Source organism: Hypanus sabinus, chromosome 8 (genome assembly GCF_030144855.1).
Source record: "Hypanus sabinus isolate sHypSab1 chromosome 8, sHypSab1.hap1, whole genome shotgun sequence".
In the NCBI taxonomy this organism is placed as follows: domain Eukaryota; kingdom Metazoa; phylum Chordata; class Chondrichthyes; order Myliobatiformes; family Dasyatidae; genus Hypanus; species Hypanus sabinus.
In genome coordinates, this window is record NC_082713.1 from 62,266,000 (window position 1) to 62,290,374 (window position 24,375).

The following is a 24,375-nucleotide window of genomic DNA, read 5'->3' on the forward strand; positions in this document are numbered from 1 at the left end:
TTCACCATGAGATACTTATCTATAAAGACTTCAAAAAGCATCTAGTGCTTTCCTGGTTATAATGATGAACAAACTCTTCTTGGGCTTCAAGCCGGATACAGGTATCAATAATAACCGACGTTTCAATGACAAACTTCGTCATCTTCTTCAGGGATAATGTTTGGCATGTCTTGTCATAAAACTAGAGGAAAAGAATTTTAAAAAAGACAAAGGTCTCGCTCGAAGTAAGAACTGGAATTTGATTGTAAACAAGGAAAAAGAGCAGAAACCTGATTGAATGAGGGCTAAACAATAGGAGGGATGGAACACAAAGGTAGAAATACCACCAGACTAAATATGCCAAGCATCATCCCTGAAGAAGATGGTAGAGTTTATCATCGGGACATCGGTTATAGTCAATACCTACATCCGGATTGAAGTTCAAGAAGAGTTTATTCACCTACAAAAACTTAGTTTGTCTGACAGAAACTTCTCTTTTCTGCTATTTTATTAAACCTATCTCAACCCCTATTTCTGGTGGCTCATTCCAAATCCTCGCCACCCTTTGCATGAAGAAACTGCACTTAATTTCCTTTTAGCCTTTGATCTTAAACATATGCCCTCTTGTTATCTGTACCATCTTCCTGTGAAAAATACTAAGTGTTTTTGCCCCAGCTACACTGCTCATGATCTCTCTCAGGTCACCCTTTCATCACTTACATTCCAGGGATTATATACTTAGTCTATGCTACCTTGTAACTCTGAGCCCCAAGTCCAGGGAACATCCTGGTAAATTTTTTATGCATTCTTTTTAGTTTCATAACATCTTTCTATAGGTGAGGCTCCCTGCTGGTCATGGTTGACCATGGAAGTTGCATCCCAGCTATCTAAGTGATATACAAGCCAGGGCAGTACAATATGGAGAGCAAGCTGTTGCCCATTTAGCAGGCTCTCCCTCTCCCCCCTCCACACAATTGATGAATCCAAAGGAACGGAAGAGAAGAATACAGTTCAGACTAGCAGCATCACAACAGCTGACAATCAACGTTGAATTCAATGTAGATTGCCTTAAGAATTCCAGCTCCAGATTTTTCATTGGGGTTTACTCCCAAAGCTTTCCCCATGAGTGGGTATAGCTATAAGGCAGTGGAGTTTCAGATCAAAGTTTTCCTTCTGGATGAGTTGAAAAAACCACAGCTGATGAACCCCATCTAGCCGAAACAACTGGTTTCAAGGCAGCATTAACACATCTTTGACCCTTCTCCTGTCAGTAGAAACTGTTCTACCGGTCTTAGTAGCTAAGTCTCACATGAAGGCCAAGAGCTGAGCTTGATTGTTGGAGACAATTTGAGCTCCACATTCAATAGGTAATGGGAGCTTATCCCCAATACACCTCTGACTATACCAACTTTAAGGAGCCATAATAAGCAGCCAAAACTTTTCATAATACTCCAAGTGTGGTCTGATACCTCTTAAATAACAATAACATAACTTACTATCTCTTATACTCAATGCTCTGATTGTAGGCCAGTGTGCTAAATGCCTTGTTCACCACCCCATCTACCTTTGACGATGCTTTCAGCAAGCTAAGTACTTGCACTCCAAGGTCCTTTGGCTTCATTACACTCCCCGGAGCCTTACCATTCACGGTATAAGTCCTACCCTTGTTTATTTCCCCAAAACACAATATCTGACATTCATCTGGATTGAAGGCCATTTGCCAATCCTCAATTAAATACCTAACTAATCAAGATTTCCCTGGATTTTCAATAACTTGCATTATCTACAACATTACCTAATTTTTTGTCAGATTGAGGCAAGTGAGGCTCCCCCTTCCTCATTCTAAACAATTTTTACAAGAGCACCACTGAGGGTGCCCTGAGCAACTGCATCACTGTCTGGTATGGGAATTGCAAGGCATCTGACCACAAGTTCACACAAAGGATTGTGAGGACTGCCTAAAGGATCATTGGGTTCTCTCTTCCATCCATTAGAGGTATTTATCTGGAACATTGCATACACAGTGCCATTAGCGTTATCAATGATCTCTCCCATCTGTCTAACAATCTCTTTGTCTCCTACCATCAAGCAAGACATGCCATAGCATTAAGACAAGAAATGTTTGGATAGGAAGCAGTTTCTTCCCCCAGGCCTCATTTTTCCAGGTCTCTCATCACATATGAGAGATAATAGCATTATACTGATACTTTTTGACTTGTATTGAATATGCACTTTATTATTTGTTAATTTATTTGTGATAATATTACTTTATGTGTTATGTGTGTGAGTTATATTCACTGTGTTGTGCACCTTGGTCTCAAAGAATATTGTCTTGTTTAACAGTATACATGTGTACAATTTAATGACAATGAACTGTACGTGAATATCCAAATTTCAGTCAATCCACAATCTCTACCTGGATTGCATGCAGTCTAATCTCCCAGACTAGCCTACTATGAGGGACCGTGTCAAAGGTCTTACTAAAGTCCATACTTATAACATATTTTGCTCTGTCCTCACCTACCTTTTTAGTAGCTTCCTTGAAGAACTCCAAGAGATTAGTCAGTCATGACTTTTATGCAGAAACTCTTGCTGACTGCCCCAAATCAAACCGTCTTTCCAAGTATTGATAGGTTCTGTCCCTCGGCTTCCTTCCAGCAATATACTCGATACCAGTCAAACTCACTAGCCTGTAGTTTTCTGGCTTGTTTTTGCTACTCTTTTTTAAAAAATGGTATTGCACAATTTCCTCTTCAGCTTTCCACAAGATCCAAGGATTCATCTCCTATAATGAACACTTAGGCCTCTGATTCCTACTCCCTACTAATTCTTATGAGGATCAGGAAAATAACTTCTCCCTCTTCCTTAACTTCCATCAATCTCTCCATAGTAAAAAAAATAAGAAAAATATCCATTAAAAATCTCATCTATTTCCATTGGTCTTGCACACAGATGGCCATGCTGATATTTAAGGGGGCATATTTTCTCAAGCCACCCTTTCACTCTTAATGGTATATTCTATTGGTATCTCTAGGGGTTTTCCCTCACCTTGCCTACTGGATCCTTCTCATATCCTCTTTTTGCCCTTGTAGCTTCCCTCTTAAGTACATTCTCAGAATTCTTGTAGTCATCAAGAGGTTCACCAGTTTCTAATTACTTAAGCATCGTGTATGACTCTCTCTATTTCTTAAACAGAGCCTCAATATATTTCAACACCAGGGTCCCCTAAACCTTCTAGCTTTGCCCTTCACCCTAGCAGATACATGCAGGCCATGAACTCTTGACATTACAATTTCACTGTCCTTCCTATTGGCAGATGCTCCTTTACCTGCAACCAAACTCACCCAGTCAATCATTCCAAGATCCCAAAAAGTAGCTCCAAAATTTCCAGGTAACTGTTTGTGTTTTCTTCAGATGCTCCAGTTTCCCAATGACATGCCAAAAACATAGGAGTTAGTGAGCAGTGAGTATGCTATGTTGGCCCTGGGAGTGTGGTGACAGTTCCATGGCGCCTAGCACAATTCTCGCTGATTTAATTTGATGCTGCTTCAATATATATGTGGCAAATTAAACTAATCCTTAAGATACTGGTTCACCTATCTTTCTATCTTTCTATTTCTACCTTCACGTGCATCTGGCACTAGGAGTGATCCAGAGATCACTAGCCTCCAAGTGCTGCTTTTAAATTCTTTCCGATCTCCCTATGTTCCCCGTGCAGTATCTCATCACTCTTGCTGCATATTTTATTGGTACCAATGAGCTCAATAACCTCTGGGTATTCACCCACACCCTTGAAAATGTTGTGTGTCCACTCTGACTTGTCACTGACCCTGGCGCCAGTGAAGCCACACTCCACTTGGTGTCTCTTCTATGGCCAACGAACCTGCTGTCTTCCTCTCTTAACTATCAAGCATCATTTCATGACTGCCCTGCCTGACTTCTTCCTTAACTGCTGAGTCTTAAAAACAGTCTCAGCGCCACAATCCTGGTAACTGCTTCTGAACCCAGAAAGATGCACATAACTTACAATATATTTAACTTGAGCTCATTAGACTAGTGATTCATGGGATAAAAATAATTAAATGATCACTTTCTATAGCACCTTCCCCAACTCTATTGAAGATATTCTGAAGGACTTTATAGCCAATAAAGCATTATATTACAGCATAATACAAAAAAAAATGTCATAGCCTGTTAGTATGTACCAAGCCTCCATTATTTGAGCACAACAATCTCCCAGAAAAAGTGCTGTAATGATGTTCGGATAATCTGTTTTTCATTGATGTTACTTGAAGATAAATATTGATGAGTTTTATTCCCTGGTCATTTTCAGAATAATACATTCAACCGTTTTTTAAAAAAATATCCATTCACTGCCAGGACACTAAAGCTAGTTGTGCTCTTTTAAGCAACTCGCTCAGCACACAGTTCTATTTTTAGAATTATTTGTCACCTTTTCGTTATTTAAATTGCCTTTTGCTCTTAACATTGTTAAATTCAGAACTACTCTGTTTCCAGTTCATGAAATAAGTTCTCGGAAACCTTCATCAATTTGATCCATGATCTGCACTGTTTTAGATGATCCACCAGCATGAAAGTACTGTGATGACACCAGGCTCCTGAGACTGGAGAAACATCTGCTGGCTGAAGTCACTATTACTGATCATCACCCACCAAGCCTCTATGTGATACATGCTAGATGGGCCCTACAGAAAGGCCCATTGCTTTGTGAATAGCCTGACCATAAAGGGAGGATTCACCCTTAGGGTCAATGAGATCATGCACCATGAAGCAGATAGAAATGGGTGTCTGTTGATTGACAACCCAGTCCTGAAGAAAGCAAACGTAGAACAGGACAACACAGGAACAGGCCTTAGACTCTCAATGTTGTGCCAAACCAATTAAATTAGTAAACAAATGGATAATTAAACTAATCTCTTCTGCTTACATGGTGTCCATATTCCTCAATTGTCCTTACATTCATGTGCCTATCTAAACATCTCTTCAAAGTCCCTAATGTTTTTGCCTCTACCTCCAGACAGTGCATTCCAGGAACCTGCCACTCTCTGTGTAAAAAAACTTGCCCTTCACATCTCATTTGAAATTACCTCCTCTCTCTTTAAATGAATGCCCTCTGGTATTAGATATTTCAACCTGGGAAAAAGATACTGCCTGTCTACCCTATCTATGACTCTCATAATTTTATAAACCTCTATCAAATCTCCCCTCAGCCTTCACCACTCCAGGGAAAACAACCCCATTTTGTCCAATACTCATTATAGCACATGCATGCTAATCCAGGCAGCATCTTGGTAAACTTCTTATGCACCATCTTCAAAGCCTTCTTGTAATGGGGTGACGAGAACTGTATACGATGCTCCAAATGTGGCCAAACTTGTGTTTTATAAAGCTGCAACATAGCTTCTTGACTTTTGAACTCAGTGCCTTGACTAATAAAGGCAAGCATGCCGTATGCCTCCTTAATCACCCTATCAACCTGTGTAGCCGTTTTCATGGAGCTATGAGCTTAGACCCCAGTATCCCTCTGCTCATCAACACTGTTAAGGGATTTGCACTTAACATTGTTCTGTCATGTTGCGTTTGACCTCCCAAGGTGCAACACTTCAGTTTGGACCAAGTTAAACTCCACCTACTGTTTTTCTGCCATACCTGTATTTGATCAATATCCCTTTCTATTCTTTGCCAGTCTTCTACGTGATTTGCAACACCACCAATCTTCATATTATTGACCAATTTACTAACCCATCCATCTACGTTTTCATCCAGGTCATCTATTTATATCACAAGCAGTAAAGGTCCCAGTACAGACTGAGACAGAACATGAATAATCACAGACTTCCAGCTAGAATAAACCCCTCAGCCACCCCTCTCAGCCTTCTGTGAGCAAGCCATTTCTGCATCCAAACAGCCAATTCAGCATGGATCCCATGCATTTTAAACTTCTGGATGAGCCTCCAATGAGGAACTTATTCAAAATCCTTACTATAATCCATACAGACACATCTACAAATCTACCTTCATCAATTTCCCTCATCACCTCATCAAAACTCTCAATCAAGTTTGTAATACACAACTTGCTCCACACAAAGCCATGTTGGCTCTCTCTAATTAGGCCATGGTTTTCTAAATGCTCATAAATCCTATCCCTAAGAATACTCTACAGTTATTTCCCTACCAGTGACACGAGACTGACCAGTCTATAGCTTCCAGTATTATCCCTGGTTCTCTTCTTGAATAATGGAACAACATTAGCTACACTTCCATTCTTTTGGGACCTCACCCATGGCTAGCGAGAACTTGAAGTATTGATCAAGGCCCCAACAATCTCTTCTCGTGCCTCTCATAATAACCTGGGGTAAATCCCATCAAGTCCTTCAGACTTATTTACCTTAAAACTCTTCAAGAAATCCAATACTACCTCCTTCTTTACTTTGAAATGCCCTTGTAAAACAATATGCTTGGCACTGAAGTCCCTATTCTTCCTGTTATTCGCTTTGGTAAATACTGATATAAAGTACTCATTCAGAACCACACCCATATCCTCTGTATCCAAACAAATGTTCCCCCAGTTATATATGAGTAGTCCTACCATCTCCCTGCTTATCCTCTTGCTCTTGTTGTATGAATAGAATGCCTTGGAAGTCTCTTCAATCCTACTTGCCAAGGAGTTTCATGGCCCCTCCTGGCTTTCTTAATTCCCTTCTTGAGCACTTTTCTGGTTTCTCTATAATCCTTAAAGGTTCTGTTTTAGTCTAGCTTTCTAGGTTTTACATACTTTTCCTTTTTCCTCTTGACTAAATTCATCACCTCTCTGGACATCTAAGGTTCTCTTACCTTGCCATTCTTGTCTTTACTTCTTACTGGAACATTCCTGTCCTGTACTCTGTACTGTTGATCTTCAAACACCCTCCACATGTCGGATATCAACTTGCCCAAAAACAGCATTTTCTAATTAACTCACCCTAGTTCCTGCCTAATGCTGACATAATTTGCCCTATTGTAATTTAATTCACTCCCATAAGGTACATACTTATCCTTATATATGGCTATTTTTAACCTTAATGAGTTGTATTTACTGTTTCTTAACTGCTTACCCACTTAAAGGTCAGTCACCAGGTGCAGTACAGCCCCTCCTGTTGCTGGATATATTGATTTATCCTCCCCCACTGATCCAGCTCTAATCCCTACCCCTCCTTCTATTGCCTCTGCCTCCAAGCTCAGTTCTTTGGCAAGAATTTCCCACCACCCAACAATAACCCCTTCTCCCGTCTCCAATCCTCCTCCTCTTGGACACCATGCACTGGTTTTTGGCCTCCTCTGGATCTTTTCATTTCCAATTACCATTGAGACATCAACTGACTCAACTTCAATTTCAACACTCTCTCCTCCTCAAGCCATACCTCCTCTGAACATACTTCTCTCAACTCTCTGTGAACCAATCCCAGCTTTACCAAGGAGTGCTGTTGTAGTGTGGTGCACTAAGCTCTATGTTACTGAGGCAAGACGGTAACCCTCAAAGATTTCCTCTGACTTTCCCCTTGAAAAGGATCCCACTCAGGGCCATCAGAAAATTGTCCCTGACACCATCACTGATCTCACCAACTGTGGAGAATTCCCATCCACTGCTACCAGACTCATACTTTCTACATTGCTTGTTTCTACTTCCTAAACCTAACTGTTCAGGCAGATCCATTGTCTTTACCTGCTCCTGCCCCCTGAACTTCTGTCCTCATACCTTCAGTCCATTCTATACCCCTTGGTTCATTCTCTTCCCATTTACAGTCACTTTACCTTCTCTTGAACTCCTCAACACCTTTTACCATGGAAGTCTAGTCCCCCATCAAAAGGCCTTAAAGTTGTTAAGTTCCCTGCTTCTTTCTTAACAATAGACCAACCAGTTCCCTTTCATCACCACTCTCGTCCGTCTGGCAGAACTGGTCCTCACCCTCCACAATTTCTCCTTTGGCTCCACTACTTTCTCCAAACTCAAGGGATAGCCATGGACACCAGCATGGGCCACAGCTATGACTGTTTTTTTCCTTGTAATGCTCCCCAACTCTTCTTGCACTACACTGATGATTGTATTGGGGCTGTTCGTCAATATCATCAACTTTACTTTCAACTTCCACCCTGCCCGCATATTCACTTGATCCAGTTCTGACACCTATGCTCCTTTTCACAATCTTTCTGTCTCCATCTCTGTAAATGAATTGTCTACTGACATCTTTTATAAACTCTCTGATTCCCACAGCTATCTTAACTATACTTCTTTCCACCACATCTCTTGTAAAAATGCTATTCCCTTTTCTCAGTTTCTTCATCTCCTCTGCACCTCTTCCCAGGAAGAGGCATTTCTTTCCAACACATCAGAGGTATCCTCCTTCTTTAAAGAATGGGATTGCTCTTCCTCCATCATTGAAGCTGCCATCTCAGGAGGTACAGAAGCCTAGGGTATACACACAGTGATTCAGGAACAGCTTCTTCCCCTCTGCCATCTGTTTCCTAAATGGACATTGAACCCATCAATACTACCTCACTTTTTAAATATACATTATTTCTGTTTTTTGCATGATTTTAATCTGTTCAATATACATAATACTGTAAATTGATTTACTTATTTATATATTATTGTTTTTACTTTTTGTATATTTATTGCATTGAACTGCTGTGGCTAAGTTAACAAATTTCACAACATGTCAGTGATAATAAACCTGATTCTGATTCTGATTCTGACCTGCATTGCTTTGATTTCCTGGATATCCATTCTGTCTATGTAGCCTCCAACCTGAAGGCATGAACATTGATTTCTCCTTCTGGTATTTTTTCTCGCCCTTCCCTCTCTGGACCTTTACTTTTTCACCTCTCCTGTCTGTCATCTCCTCTTGGTGCCCTTCCTGCTTCCCTTTCTCCCATGGTACACTCTCTCCTATCAGACTCATTCTTCTCTAGCCCTTTCCTTTTTCCACCCACCTGGCTTTGACTATCACCTTCTAGCTAGTCCTCCTTACCCTCCTCTCACCTGGATCTTTCCCCTTCCTTTCCAATCCTGAAGAAGGCTCTCAGCCTGAAACATCAACTGTTCATTCATTTCCACAGATGCTGCCTGACCTCTTGATGTCCTCCAGCATTTTGTGTGTGTATGTGTGGCTCTAGATTTGCAGCATCTGCAGAATCTCTTGTTCTTATAACTATAAGGCATTGTTGACACATTCTTGGGAGTGTTGGACTAAGGCAAATCAGTGGAGGGGGAGGATTAAATTGACTAGTTCATGAAAACCATGAAACTATTTCTGAAAGCCAGGTTTTAAAATTCCTCCTTGGAATGTGCAGTCTCAGTTTTAAAATAACTCTTGGCTGTTAGTTTGAAAACCTCCTAATTAAAAACTGTTGCAAGCAAAAATTACTGAGCCAAAGTTTTACACAACTATCATTAATACAGTTTTGTGCTTTGGTTAATTGTATATGGCTCATTAAACCCATTTATAGAACTACATAACAAATGTAGCATTCTCCTTAGTTTCCTAGAATATAGAACAAAGAACAGTACAGAACAAGAGCAGGGTCTTTGGCCCACAATGTTGTGCCGAAACAATTAAAATTAAATTTTGAGCATTTATCTCTCATTCAACATCAGTGAATCAAATTATCATCTTGTTATCATGTTGTTTTTTGTGAGGCCTTGCTGTGTTGAAATTGGCTGCTATATTACCTCAGAGTTAACAATTTAAAAGAATTTGATTACATTGGTTGCAGTGGAAATCTTATACAAAAGCAATCTTTTCCCTTCACAAAAGCACTGCATGTGATGCACTGGGCCAATTAGCTTCTGAAGCCTGAGTCAAGCACGGTCAGCAGTAACCCCAGTATGAGCCTGACTACTAACAAAAATGATAATGAGAAGGAATACTCATAATATAAAATCAAAACATAGTTTGAGTCAAAAGATAAAAAGTGGCATAACTGGATTTCAATATAATTTCTCAAGGTAGTCTTTTGATCAGTAAATTTGAGTCAGAAGCCTAATTTTAAATAGCCGGACAAACAGACAATGAAGCTAACTAATGCACATTTGTAGGATCATGTTACATTATGAACATACCTGATCTGAGGAGAGTTCTGGTAATCCAGAGATAAACCATTACAGTCGGCCCTCCTTATCGGCGGGGGATTGGTTCCGGGACTCTTCGCGGATCCCAAAAAATGCAGGTGCTCAAGTCCCTTATTCAACCTGTCTCAATGCAGTGGAAATTAGGACCCGGCGACAGAGATCTGAATCCGCAGTGTTTCTGTTCATGAAAATAATCACGATCACGATTGAAAGTAAAGTGGAAATAATAAAGCGATCGGAAAGAGTTGAAATGCCATCGGTCATTGGAAAAACGTTAGGCTATGTCGGTTAACAATCGGAAAAATTTTAAAGGATAAAGTGAGAAAGGCCCTGCCCAGATGAAAGCTACAATTATTACTAAGCAACGCAGTGGTTTAGTTATTGGGTTTTGGGTTTTTGATCATCCACATCAACCCAGCACGGTGGAGAGTGCTCTCGGGAGTGATCTGTCACTGGATTGAACTCGGGAACTTCCGTTCCTGAGCCCAGTGCTGAAACATACGATCTTAAGTGTTTTATATGCATAGAAAGGTAAAATATATACTATATACTAAGACAAATGTTTGACGAACTGACACTAAATAATACCAGATGTACCTGTTCTGACTTACTTAGTAAGAGAACTTCCGATTTATTTTGATCCCAATCCATGGTAACCTATGCACATCCTCCCGTATACTTTAAATCATCTCTAGATTACTTATAATACCTAATACAATATAAATGCTCTGTAAAATAGTTGTTATACTGCTTTATTTAGGGAATAATGACAAGGAAAAAAGTCTGTACATGCTCGAACAACACGTGCTAGAAGAGCCCTTCCGGCTTTTCTCGATTCGCGATTCGTTGAATTCGTGCATGCAGAACTCACGGATAAGGAAGGCCGGCTGTATTTGTTGTTCCTAATCAGCATCTATTCAAACAATGCTCAATTTATGTGAAGTTTTTTCAAAAGATCAATGTTGTCCAGTTTACTCAGAGCAATAGGACCATATTGGAAACTTACAGCAAGTGTACCAGATAATTTGTACATCATTGTGTCACTTTTGATGAAAACTTGTGTGTAGGTTCACCACAGTTTTTGTGCATTTCGATAGTAATGACACTTTGTGTGCCTAGTCAGCTGCAAGGTGCTTCGGAACAACTGAAATCCTAAAAGCAGCAAAATGTAAATTAACTTCATAAGTTTATATTTTCAAGTTTAAATTTACCTTGACATTTTTAAGTTTACAATTTCAAGCTGATATTTGAAGAGATATTTGAAATTGTGTAACAGAATTTGTTAAAATCCATCCAGTTGTTAAACTCAGTTACGTGTCTTATGTGCTAATGCACCATGGAATTAAAGGCCTGTCTTCCATGTACGTGATTATACATAAAGTGACCACTGGTCATGCACAGAGATGTTAAATGGCATCAAATGATTGTACTGGTGTTGCTTTCATACAAAGTGAACAGATTGTGAGAGCTTCACGTACTTAAGGTTTAGAACCTAAAACATTCTCTGGCATTATATAAAGAGAACTACCAAACAGGGGATAGAGACAGAGTATGCAAGCCACTCATTTTCATCTTCTTAGAAGATATCTTGGTTCAAGTTCCATTGCTGATGTTGTCCCTCTCACCACCCCCCCCCCCACCACCTCATTGATGAAATTCATGGTCATTCTTTTCACTGGACAACTTTGCCATGTTTTCTCCAAACATGTGTAATTTTGTGAGATTTTGCACATGCTTAATAAACTTCAATCACTCATTGATTAAACCTTTCCATGTGCTGCAATTTGGAAATAAAAGGGTCGCACACTTAATTGTTCATGCTTATTATGAGGTAATCATTTTATTTCCTTCTTGGACTCACATACCGATAGAAGCAAATTATGTCACATCTGATTGGCTGAATTGCTCACAGCTTTTTAATGCTTGCTTAGTTTCATGGCTAAATTCTGTAACTCATTGAAACATAGAAAATCTATAGCACAATACAGGCCCTTTGGCCCTTTGAAATTACTAGGCTTACCTATAGCCCTCTATTTTTCTAAGCTCCATGTACCTATCCAAAAGTCTCTTAAAAGACCCTATCGTATCTGCTTCCACCACCACTGCTGGCAGCCCATTCCATGCACTCACCACTCTGAGTAAAAAATTTACCTTTGACACCTCCTCTGTACCTACTCCCCAGCACCTTAAACATGTGTCCTCTTATGGCAACCATTCAACCATTTCAGCCCTGGGGAGAAAGCCTCTGACTATCCACACGATCAACGCCTGTCAACATCTTATAGACCTCTATCAGGCCATCTTACATCCAAAGAGAAAAGGCCAAGTTCACTCAACCTGGCATGCTCCCCAATCCAGGCTACATCCTTGTAAGTCCCTTCTGTACCCTTTCTATGGTTTCCATATCCCTCTTGAGGTGATGCGACGAGAACTAACTCATCATATAGTCTGGACTCAGTGGTTGAGAAGGTGTTGGATTTGATTATTAAGGATGTGGTCTCAGCATACTCAGAGATATATGATAAAATAGGCTAAAGTCAACATGGTTTTCTTAAGGGAAGATCTTGCCTGACAAATCTGTTGGAGTACTTTTAAGAAATAACAAGCAGGATAGGAAAAGAAGAATCAGTGCATATTGTGTATTTAGATTTTCAGAAGGCCTTTGACAAGATGCCCCTCCTGAGGCTGCTTAACAAGTTAAGAGCCCGTGGTATTACAGGAAGATATTAGCATGGACAGAGCATTGGCTCCTTGAAAGGAGGCAAAGTGTGGGAATAAAGAGAGCCTTTTTCTGGTTGCCTGCTGGTTACTAGTGGGGTTCCACAGGGGACTGTATTGGGACTGCTTCTTTTATGTTATATGTCAATGACTTGGATGATGGAATTGGTGGCTTTGTTGCATAGTTTGCAGGTGATATGAAGATAGGTGAAGGGGCAGGTAATTTTGTGCAAGCAGAAAGGCTACAGAAGGACTTAGATTTGTCACACAGGTGAGAAACTACTAGAAAATTCACCAGTCTAATGAACAAGGAGGCAATTAAAAGAGAGAGAGGGCTCTGACTTGGTTTTGATAACACTTTTAATTGTGACCTTGAGAGAGAGTATGAGAGAGCTGAGACACAAGCTGGGAGGTCACCATGGTAACAGCTCAGAGCAGTTGAGCTAACGGACAGCTGGAATTTTGAATGGATTATAAAAGGTTGAGGCTTTTGGTCTGATAACGGCAGAAGAGACACAACACAAGAGAATTGCGGAAGCTACCCGAGAAATCACTGGTGGAGTTTAAGACCACCACGAGGGTGGAGGCCACGGATCGATTAATATCGACCCGTGATTACCAGTGCGGGTAAGAGCTTGCCTGTGGGGGTTTGCTGGTGGTGAACCTGTGCTGTGGGTTAGTAGACCATTCCCTAGAAGGGGCTTTGTCCATCTGTGTCTGTGTGGGGTTCACACAAAGGGACTCTAAAGACTTCTGAAGCAAGAACAACTAAAGCTGTCAACGTAAACGTCAACTCAATTAACTCTCTCTCTCTCTCCATCAATTCATCTCGATGCAACACAAAGTGAACTGAACTACTGAACTGCTTAAACTTACCTGACACCATAAGACAGATATCTACCTCTGTTACGTCCGGAGCCCCCTCCTTTGTGAGAATCGCAAGATCACCGGTGGGTTGGGTCAAGGGGCCCAGGAAATGAGAATGGGACGTGCAAAATGCCTCATTTCCCTGGCAATGTAAAGCTACGGGACATGGCTATTGTCTCCGGAAGACCAAGTTGTGTATTGAGTACTGTACTATTCATTGAAGCCCCTCAGGGGATGACCAGAGTGGGCTGGTTGAGGGATTGCATCATCCCAACCTGATTGACATCGGAGACCCCGTGAGGAAGTATAAAAGAGGGTCTGGGGAACAACCCCTTTAGACGCACCAGAAGAAACGTTAAGCGACCATGTAACAGCAGGAAGTCATCTGAAGGAAGCCATGTGTGTTCGATTCCGTGGCTGGAATCACAGGAAAACAGCTTTTAGCTAACAACGGGGGAATCCGCTCCCCTGACTCAACGGATCGGCATCTTAAAAGACCTGGGGCAAGTTTAAACAGCATCACTTTTAAACCCAACAATGCTGCAGCTTGAAGGAACTGATAGTGACTGTTATCTTTCCATTGGACAATACATTAACCCCTAGACAACGATAGAGCTATTTCTTATTGGTTATTATTATACCTGCGCTTAGATTTAGTATTGATGACATATATTATCTGTATGTTTCATTAATCTTATTTTTCTGCCCCTTATCAATAAATACTTTTAAAAATAGTACCATCAGACTTCAACGGACCTCTCTATCTTTGCTGGTAAGTGATCCAGTTGCGGGAATTCGTAACACCCCCGGGACTATTATCCACACATACACATTTACGTATGTGTATATATATATATATATATATATATATATATATAACCTGTATTGTATTATCCGGTTTTAATGATATTAATTTGTAGTAGTAATAAATATAGTCTTAATTTATAATAAACCAGACTCAGCTGTGTTCCATTTCTGCTGGTCCTTTTCAATTTGTCACGGGATTCGTGACAGGTCAGAAGAATGGGCAAAGAAGAGGCAGATGAAATATGGAGTGGGAAGATATAGGCATGCACTTTGGTAGAAGAAATGAAGGCATAGACAACTTTCTAAATGGAGAGAGAATCCAAAAATCTGAGGTGCAAAGGGACTTGGAAGTCCTTGTGCAGGATTCCTTAAAGGTTAATTTACAAGTTGAATCTGTGGTGAGAAAAACAAATGTGATGTTAGCATTCATTTCAAGAGGACTAGAATATAAAAGCAAGGATGTAATGTTAAGGCTTCAGATGGGACTGGTGAGGCTTCATTTGGAGTCTTGTGTGCAGTTTTGGCCCCCTTCTCTAAGAATGAAGGGTGACCTCACTGAAACTTAATGAATGTTGAAAGAGTAATAGGGTGATAGAGTGGATGTGGAGAGGATGTTTCCTATGATGGGGGAGTCTGACCAGAGTACATAGCCTCAGAATAGAGGGACATCCAATTATATCAGTGATGAGGAGAACTTTCTTCAGCCAAGGAGTGGTAAATCTGTGGAATTAGTTGCCACAGGTGGCCGTGGAGGCCAAGTGATTGAGTATATTTAAGGCAGAGGTTGATAGATTCTTGATTAGTCAGGGCATAAAGGGATATGGGGAGAAGTCAAGAGATAGGTGTGAAGGGAATGGGTCAGCCATGATGAAATGGCAGAGCAGACTTGATGGGCCAAATGGCCTAATTCTGATCCTATGTCTATACTTATGGTCTAAGACAGGGGTGTCAAATTCATTTTAGGTCACGGGCCGGACTGAGCAAAATGCAGCTTCATGCGGGCCGGATCAGTCGGACGCGTGCGAACGCAGCTTTCGTTGCCTCCGTTTTTTCAGCCTGCTCTCGTGTGTCTCAGTCTCTGCTATAACTACAAAGTGTTTCACTTCACAAATTCCGTTTCTTATGAAGAAGACTGCCGAGCAAGACTGCCGAATAAACACTAAAAACCCTGAAAACCTGGTACCTGAATAAACTCAGCATTAGCCATATCATATGCCATAGGCGCTTCGATTACTGGGGCCAGCTTTAATAGTAATTAGATATTATCTCGCGGGCCAAAGATAATTCCACCCGGCCCGCGGGCCTTGAGTTTGACATATATGGTCTAATAGAATGGCAAACCATTTCTGTAGAAAATAATCGCTAACTGAAAGACCATGCTCACCCATGTCAGAAGACATGGCATGTAATAATGATGATGACTTATTTGACAGCTTGAATGGTGTTCAGGATACAAAGTCATTTGGAGAACAGGAAAAATATATGTATCTCATTTACTTAACTCTCCAACTATTCAACTCTCCACCATATGATATGCCAAGCAGTTACATATAATACATCGGGGCAGACTCGATGGACCAAATATCCTAATCCTGTTCTTATGGCTTATGGTCTATATTTAAGTGGTTTCCGAATGATGAGTTTGGAGATCACAAGAAACCTAGAAAATCAGCTGTGCTTCTGTCCATCCTAAGCAGAGTATAAAATTAACCACAAGGGAATGCCTCCAGAATCCTGTTTTTCTTTGAATTAGGGACCTGGTACCTCTTGCTATAATCATCATGAGAATTGCTTTATCTTCATCAACAGTTCTTAATACAGAAGTCTAGAAGTTCCAGGGCATTCAAATAAAAATGCACCCAACCTGTATGGAAATCAGCTTCCTTCACTCCGAGAATATTAATGAAGTTCATGGAGTAGTAATGCATTTCAAGTTGTTGATGTCAAGGAAAATGAATTGTAGAAACAAGGTTCAAGGTGCTTGTGCAGCTACCTAGTCGATTTACCACAAAAAGCAGGGAATGAATTTATATCCTTTTCATCTGTGATGTCCTTGGCTTTTGCAACAACATTGAATGTTTCTTTTTGAATGATTATGGGAATCATATTATTATAGGGCTATAAAATACTGACTCTGAATAATAACTCACAGTTTTGAACTCCACTAATGAATTTCAATGCATTTTTTAAATAATCAGTGCTTCACATCCAGTGTCAATACTGTTCATAAGCAGCTCCACTTACTGTGTGCTGGCATTTGTGAATCAGCCCTCATAAATTGCTTCAGTGTGATTTGAGAAAGATCTCTGGCTATAAGTAATAAAAGTTTGATTATCAGCTTCTTGACTAGATTCATACATAAGTCTGTATTGTAATGTGGAGCTGACCTTACTTGGTCAGGAAAGTCAGAGGTCAGAATGTTGCCGTATGAAGACTTAAGATGATGTTCTTGAGACGTCCTTTAGTTATGAATGCTGCTTTTTGCAGGGCTGATGTTGCGTAAGGGGAAATAAAATTTTGCTGTGATAGCCATTAAGTTCACTTTACCACTTGATGCTCATCCATCTGAACTAATACATAAAGAAGACCATCATGGATTACATCCACAATCTTGCCAGTGATTTTCTCTGGGATGAATCATTGCTAATGTGAAAGGGAAGAAAGGAATAGCTGGGCAAGAACACTGTAATTATTTTGACATCAGGTCATTACAGGAGCTCTAGACTGACCAATAGATTATTAAAGATCCAAGGTGCACTTTATATGTTTAAGTTTATACATTTTGAACAATGCATTGCATTGCAATGGGCACAAATTGAATTGCCTTTTTGCCTTTCTGTTGCTAAATGGCATTAAAGAGCAGTACCAATGATCTCTCAATTTTATTGAAAGACTTATTTTCATAAATTAAACTTTATTGGTTATGTTTGTATGGTTGACTTACAACTCTACACTTATTAAACACAAAAGATTCTGCAGATGCTAGAAATCCAGAGCAACACACACAAAATGCTGGAGAACCTCAGCAGATCAGACAGCACCTATGGAGGGGAATAAGCAGTTGATATTTCAGGCCGAGACCCTTCATCATGACTGGAAAAGAAAGGGAAGGAGCCTGAAAATGAAGGTCTATCAACTCCTTTTGGGTCCCTCCTCATTCCTTTTCTTCCATGATCCGCTCTCTTCTCCTATCAGAATCCTTCTTCAGCCCTTCATCTTTTCAACCTATCAACTCAAAGCCCCTAACTTCATTCTCTCTCCCCACCCACCCACCTTCTACTCACCTTGTCTCACCTATCACCTGATAGCTTGTACTCCTTCTGCTCCCCCACCTTCTCATTCTGGCTTCTTCTGCCTTCCTTTCCAGTCCTGATGAAGGGTCTTGGCCCAAAACGTGGACTGTTTATTTCTTTCCGTAGATGCTGCCTGACCTGCTAAGTTCCTCCAACTTTTGTTTGTATTACTCAACACATTGCTGTCTCCATAGATTTGAGGTGACATTATCGGCCAAAGGACCTGTTTCTGAGCAGCACTGTTCTAATAGTAAATCCTATGTTTTACAGAATGCCAGTTAAACCACACTGAGTATTGTGCACTGTTCTGGTTGTCACAATACAGAAAGCATTAGTTGTACTGAAAAGAGAGCAGAGGAGATTTACCAGCATGTAACCTGGACTGGGGGATTTGTTATGGGGAGAGCTTGTCAAGCTGCGTTTGTTTTACCCAGATTAGAATCTCAGAAATGACATGGTGGGGATATAGACAGGGTGGATCATCTTGTTCCCCACAGTGGGGATATCAAGAACAAGAAGGCATGGGGTTAAGATAGGAGATAGGATGAAAGAGATCTAACAGGGATTTGAAGATAAAAGTTGTTTGGTTGCTCTCTGGAACTCAGAGCTGGAAGAAGTGGTGGGGTCAAATAAATTTAAATTTTAAAATGCTGTATTGGAGAGATAGTTAGGAATTTAAACAGACACGACAGAGAAATAAACAAGCTAAGTATGAACAAGTAGGATCGTATTGGCAGGCAAAATGGTTGACATGGATGTGGTGCACTGAAGGGCTCAATGTGGACCTATACAGCTCCCTGACTCTATGATGCTTAATGGTTCTACTTGCAATATTAGTAGCAAAGGACCTTTGGATGAGATGCTCTGGCTCGGTGTTATATGAAAGCAATCCAGATGCAGCATGTTTATCCCTCAGGATATGTACACTGCAATAATAGATGCACATTGTTAACACTGAAAATGTGAGATTATTTGCATTAAGACTTCATTGTTTAACTTTGGAGAAATCTGTCTCTGGACTGAATTCACCTAAAATATGAAGGGACAAATAAGCTTTTGTCTTGATTGAGACAAGTATGACTATTGATCTGACTGAACTAATAAAAAGGGAGGGCAGCATTTTCTTGGAAGTGCATGGAAAAGGGGACTGACATTCTCCAACATTTGTGGAATTTACATTAATGATAATGATTAAAGGCAAGTCATGCGTGGCAGTATTTTATATATGGCCTCATTAGTGTAAGATACGTATCAGTTGGAAATTAGATTTCTGCACATTGATGCATCAGGGTCTTTCAAGCATGTTTAGATCTTGTGATATGCATCTGCAATTACAGAGGAAAATGTGCCCTTGATCTTTGCTTGACTGCCCAGCCACTCTTTTGTATTTTGTACAAAGTCCACTGCATTTGCATTATTTTTTTTCTCTATTTAACATTAATGTAGTACGTAGCCTTTATACATTGACAAAGATTTATTGTGCAGAGCAGTAAAAGAAAGATAATTACTGTTAACCAGCTCTGGCCTGTCATATCAGTGAAAAAGATCCTTTGGCACTGTTAGAAAATGAGCAATCAAATTTGTCTGGTGACCTGTCCAACATTTGCACCTCAGAACTAATGAAAAAGTCCTATCACTTAAATCCATCATTGAGTTTCATAAGTAAGGAGCCATTTGATTTTAATTGAGAAAATGTCAATTACAATAGTTTGTTTTGTTACCTTGGACATTACGCTCTGGTCAGGTAACGCAGCACACACCAGTCATCAAACCTAACATCTTGTGGTGTGAGTGATTTTAGTTTTGCCTTGAACAGCATCCCTGAACAGGAAGCTAACAACCTTCCCTATGTAGGTACGTACAGATGAGAGCTCCTAGGCATGTATACATACACGGGCATTTATTTATTTATTTATTTATTTAGAGATACAGTGCAGAATAGGCATTCCCAGCAACCCCTGACAATCTTGATTTAACCCTAAACTTATCACGAGACAATTTACCATGATCAATTAATCTACTCAGTATATCCTTGGATGGTGGGAGGACTCTGGAGCAACCAGAGAAAACTTGCACATTTCTTGCGGAAGATGTACCAGAACTCCTTACAGAGGGTACTGGGATTGAACTCCAAACTCTAACACCCCGAACTGTAACAGCATTGTGCTAACCACTATGCCATTCACACAAGCACATTTACATAGATGTAAACATGCAAGGGTATGCACAATACTTAGACATATGCATATGAATGCATACATAAATGTAATTACACATATTTGTAAACATACATTTGTACTTTACCTCACACTTCCCTAATACCTACACACTGGTTCACACTCACACTCATAGACTCACACTCGCATTCTCATTCTCGGACTTGTATTCACGTATACCCAGGTTGAAACTAAATGTCACTTGGATGATAATAAAACCAGATATGATCTGTTGCAAAAAAAAAAATCAAAATATCAGAGGAAATGTAATAATTTTGTTCTTTGCTTTTCATTTGAGTATGATTTGTAAGGGATAGTTATTTAGAGTCACTGTAGTCACTCTACATATTGACCCCAATTCTTTCTTTTGCTAAATTGCATGGTCGCTGGCTTTCTTGAATATCCATTTATATACAGATCTGATCTAAGCAATTTATTGAAACTTCCCCAGTGCTTTGTCATGTGTTAAACATGTCATGCCAAGATGTAGTAACAGCTCTATTGAGCTGATATCTATTGAGTTGATTTTCAATTAGGTAAGTTGCTAGTGCATTTCTCCAAGTTCTCAGTGCTATACAATAGGAAGGATGTAGTTGTGTAGGAGAGAGTGTAGAGAAGATTTACAGGGATTCTGCCTGAATTGGAGATGTTAGTTTATGGAAGAGACTGGATAAGCCTGGTTTGTTTTTCTTGGAGCAAAGAAGGCTGAGTGCTGGCCTGACAAATTTATATAAAATTATAAGTGGTTTAAATTGTGTACATGTTCAAAATATTTCTTCTATGTTGAAAGTATCGAAAACTAAAACAATACATAACAAGGCCAATTACTTCAGCAAAAGAAGGGAAACGATAAAGGCAATTATCAAAATTTTAGTAAAAATTGTCTGAAAAGCAGCAAAGCTGTCAATTTTCAAACTATCTCTGTTGTTTGTCATGGAGTAGAGGGTACAGATTACTTCTCTGTGTATGTTCTCCTTTCCCCACTCCTAGCCATGAATATCCAGTGTGATCTCTGGAGTGATAGATACTAAACAGAGATAAGGGTCTCCTCAGAGGGAGAACTGAATATTCTCCACAGATGACATTTTTGTTGCAAATATCTAAAGCTTTAAACAGCTGGTGGGTGCAGTTATTTAAACTGAAACATTTCACACGTTACTTAGAATTTCTTATGAAAAATATCAACTCCCTATCCCTTTAGTTTTGAGAATGTTCAGATATCTGAAGGAAAATTAAAAACCACAAGGCAAAAAATGTACACATTGTTGTTGGAAAGGTTTAAATTATATTTAGGAATTGGACTAGCACAGACTTTGTGTATTTCTTGATGGCTAAATCAGTAGATGAAGTGTCACTATATTGCCCGGTAATGATCTTGTCTGCATTTACAAAGCACTGGAAATTGGAAAGAAATAATTCTTGAAATTCTAAATATTTCTGCTATGGATGCTGTTTGGTGCTGCTAACTATCTTCTTGAACCCACTGAAGCAATTTAATATAATTGTACAGCCATTTCAAAGGGCAGTTAAGAGTCAATCATATTGCATTTGCAAAGGGATTTCAAATGGTCACAAACCAATGGATTTGAAGTATACATTTTTGATTGTTTATTGATGAATTAGCAAACATATAATTAGAGAAAAGCATATTAAACAGGTTCTTATGCAACAGGAGATTTTGTCATAACTAAATTTAAAGCACGCTATATTAATTCACATCTGTGCTTTTAAGGGGCTTATTTTAAATGCAATTTACATTGCCAAGGATTCTGTTTTTAGAATAGTGGTGATGTGAGTCAGGGGGCTTTCAGATGGATGAGAAAGTTCTATGATTTTCACAAAATATAATTGTGTGTCTATTCCAGTCGATTGTATATAATGGGATTCCACTGCAGACATAGCCCCATTAATAAGGGAGGCTATTACAGCTTCATTAATTGTTGCAGCTTCCACAGAAATTAATTTCTTTTGTCCTCTGTCAGTTTTGTGATCTTATACTTAAATATTTGATGTTCTTCTATTATACTTTAAAATGGTGAAGACTGCAGAAAGTGATAAATGTGTACAAAGCCTGCAATTATTATTCCATTAATCAAATCATCATTGTGATCTATATTTAAATGTCCTATCAAATTATCACAGAGCTGTGATGTGGGTCTTTTGAATCAGGAGAAATTATGTATAACATTTTCCATTAATCATTGTACCTTTTAGCATGGACAGGACTCAGTTCTAATAATAGAGCTAATCATTGCCAGAGGTATGAGCCAGAAGAAATATTATTAAGAAGTATTTCAGCTGGGTGACGATTGTGGTCTCCGGAGGTTGCTGAAAGGTGGCCCATTGCCTCTCTATTACACCAATGAATCAGTTATAAATGCCAGGAACAAAATCTCCATTTAGCATTCATTCTCTGAAGGTCCCCTATTCTGTTCTTGAATGCAATTGTGTTGTAGTTGCAATCGAGTTGTTCTTGAGATTTTTTCTTTTGTTAGCCAGAAGTGCTAACCTTAAAATAAATCCCTGGAGTGAAATTTCTGGAGTCTTGCGAAACACTGACTGGAAAAATACACCAACTGTCAGCTTTGTGGTGAATCAATCATCTCAAGGTTTTTAACATTTTTCTCACAGAATGTACCTGGTCCTGCATCTCCACTGCACTTGAGTGCAAATCTCCCTCATGAGTTATTAGGACATTTGAATTAATGAGCTCAGTGCTTAGAGCTAAACCATTTATAGAAATGGGAATCAGCATGCTGTGCGTTTCAGTGCAATTTATGTTGTGTCACATATTATTCTCATAAACATATTGAAATTGATGCAAACAAGTGAATTAATTCACATTTCTGTTAGACATAGTGCAAGCTGTCTTGTTGATGTAAAGTAAATTTTTACTTCCATTGCTATTGATATCATGACTTCTTTGCCATGATGAAAACTAGTAGCATCAGTCCAAATTAAAATAGGCATTTATTTAAATATCAGGTGCAGTCTTGAGAGCCTATACAGAAGGGCTCTTCTACTACAGCGAGAGCTTAACTCAAATGCAGCTCAAAGTTGCATTTCAAATGTCCAGAAATATTTTGATTTGTGATTTTTCTTTCTTTTTTTAAAAGGAAGGTGTTGCACACAAGTCTATCCCCTGGCACTGTTAGTGAAACTGAGTTTGGTGAATTTCTTGGTGTGGACCTACTAGTCTTTTTGTCCTTGATAGCCATTAAGTTTGTGCTATAACAAGGGGGTGCTGGCTTTGCACCTATGGGACAAATATCATTAACTGTAGCCAAAAGGTAATGGAGACAGTGGAACATTTGAGGGAACATTTGTTTTGTATGCAGTAAATTTGGATTTGGGTAAATCAGCATTATTTACATTTGGAGGGTTTTTATACAATAAAACTATCACATATATTCTTATAGAGCTTATTTTTGTTCATTTTACCGATTTGTGGTATATAATTGACATGAAATATACTTTGTTTATTTCCATACTACGCATTTGCCTTCTCATGTTACAAATTGCCAGCTTGTGTATTTTATTGGTATTGATTGTGGGTTTCTCCATCTACATCTTGTGACTCTTGAGTTCAACCAATTTATTTATTTGCCTGGTAGAAAGTTCGGACTTGCATTCTTCTGCGCAATACAGAAGGTGCTCCATTTACTAAATACTCTCATGGAAGAAAACACGAATTCTCTTAATCCAGAGTAGACATGTTGTGTATTGAGGAGGAGTGACCTTCACAGACAATGTTACTCCTTGCTGCTGGACAGTTCTCCTTCCCACTCTTGCAACAGCTCCAGCCCTAAGATTAGTTTTTCTAGCAGCAATTGACTTCCAGCCCTTGAGATTTTGATATGTTTAAGGTCGATCAGCTAACTCTTTCTGCCATTTCAGCTCAACAACTGGCTTAGGTGCAATGTGGGGGTTAAAGTCATTCATAGCTCAGACTGATTATATCAGCAGAGCTAATGAGAATCTACAAATGTCTGGCTTGCTTAGTAGGTCAAGAAATTCCCTTTATCAGCAACATAATGCCACAAATTGTCTGTTTTCTACACTGTTTGAGTGGTTTGAGAGTGGAACAGAAATATTTAGTTGAAAGTGATCTCTGAAGCATACAATTCTAAAAAGAACTGCAGGCAAACATCCCCCCCCCCCCATGTAAGAAAGTTCTGTTCATGCACAGACCCACATAGAAATCCAGGATATTCCAAGTGATAAGTACAGGTCCTGCCCAGGTTGCAAATGTACAACCTGTGCCTAAGAGTGAGCAATGGGAAACTGATTGGATGAACTTACTGGCTGCTGTGAGGCTGCAAACAACTGTTTTCATGCTTTTTGCAGCAATAGGCATAGACTATTT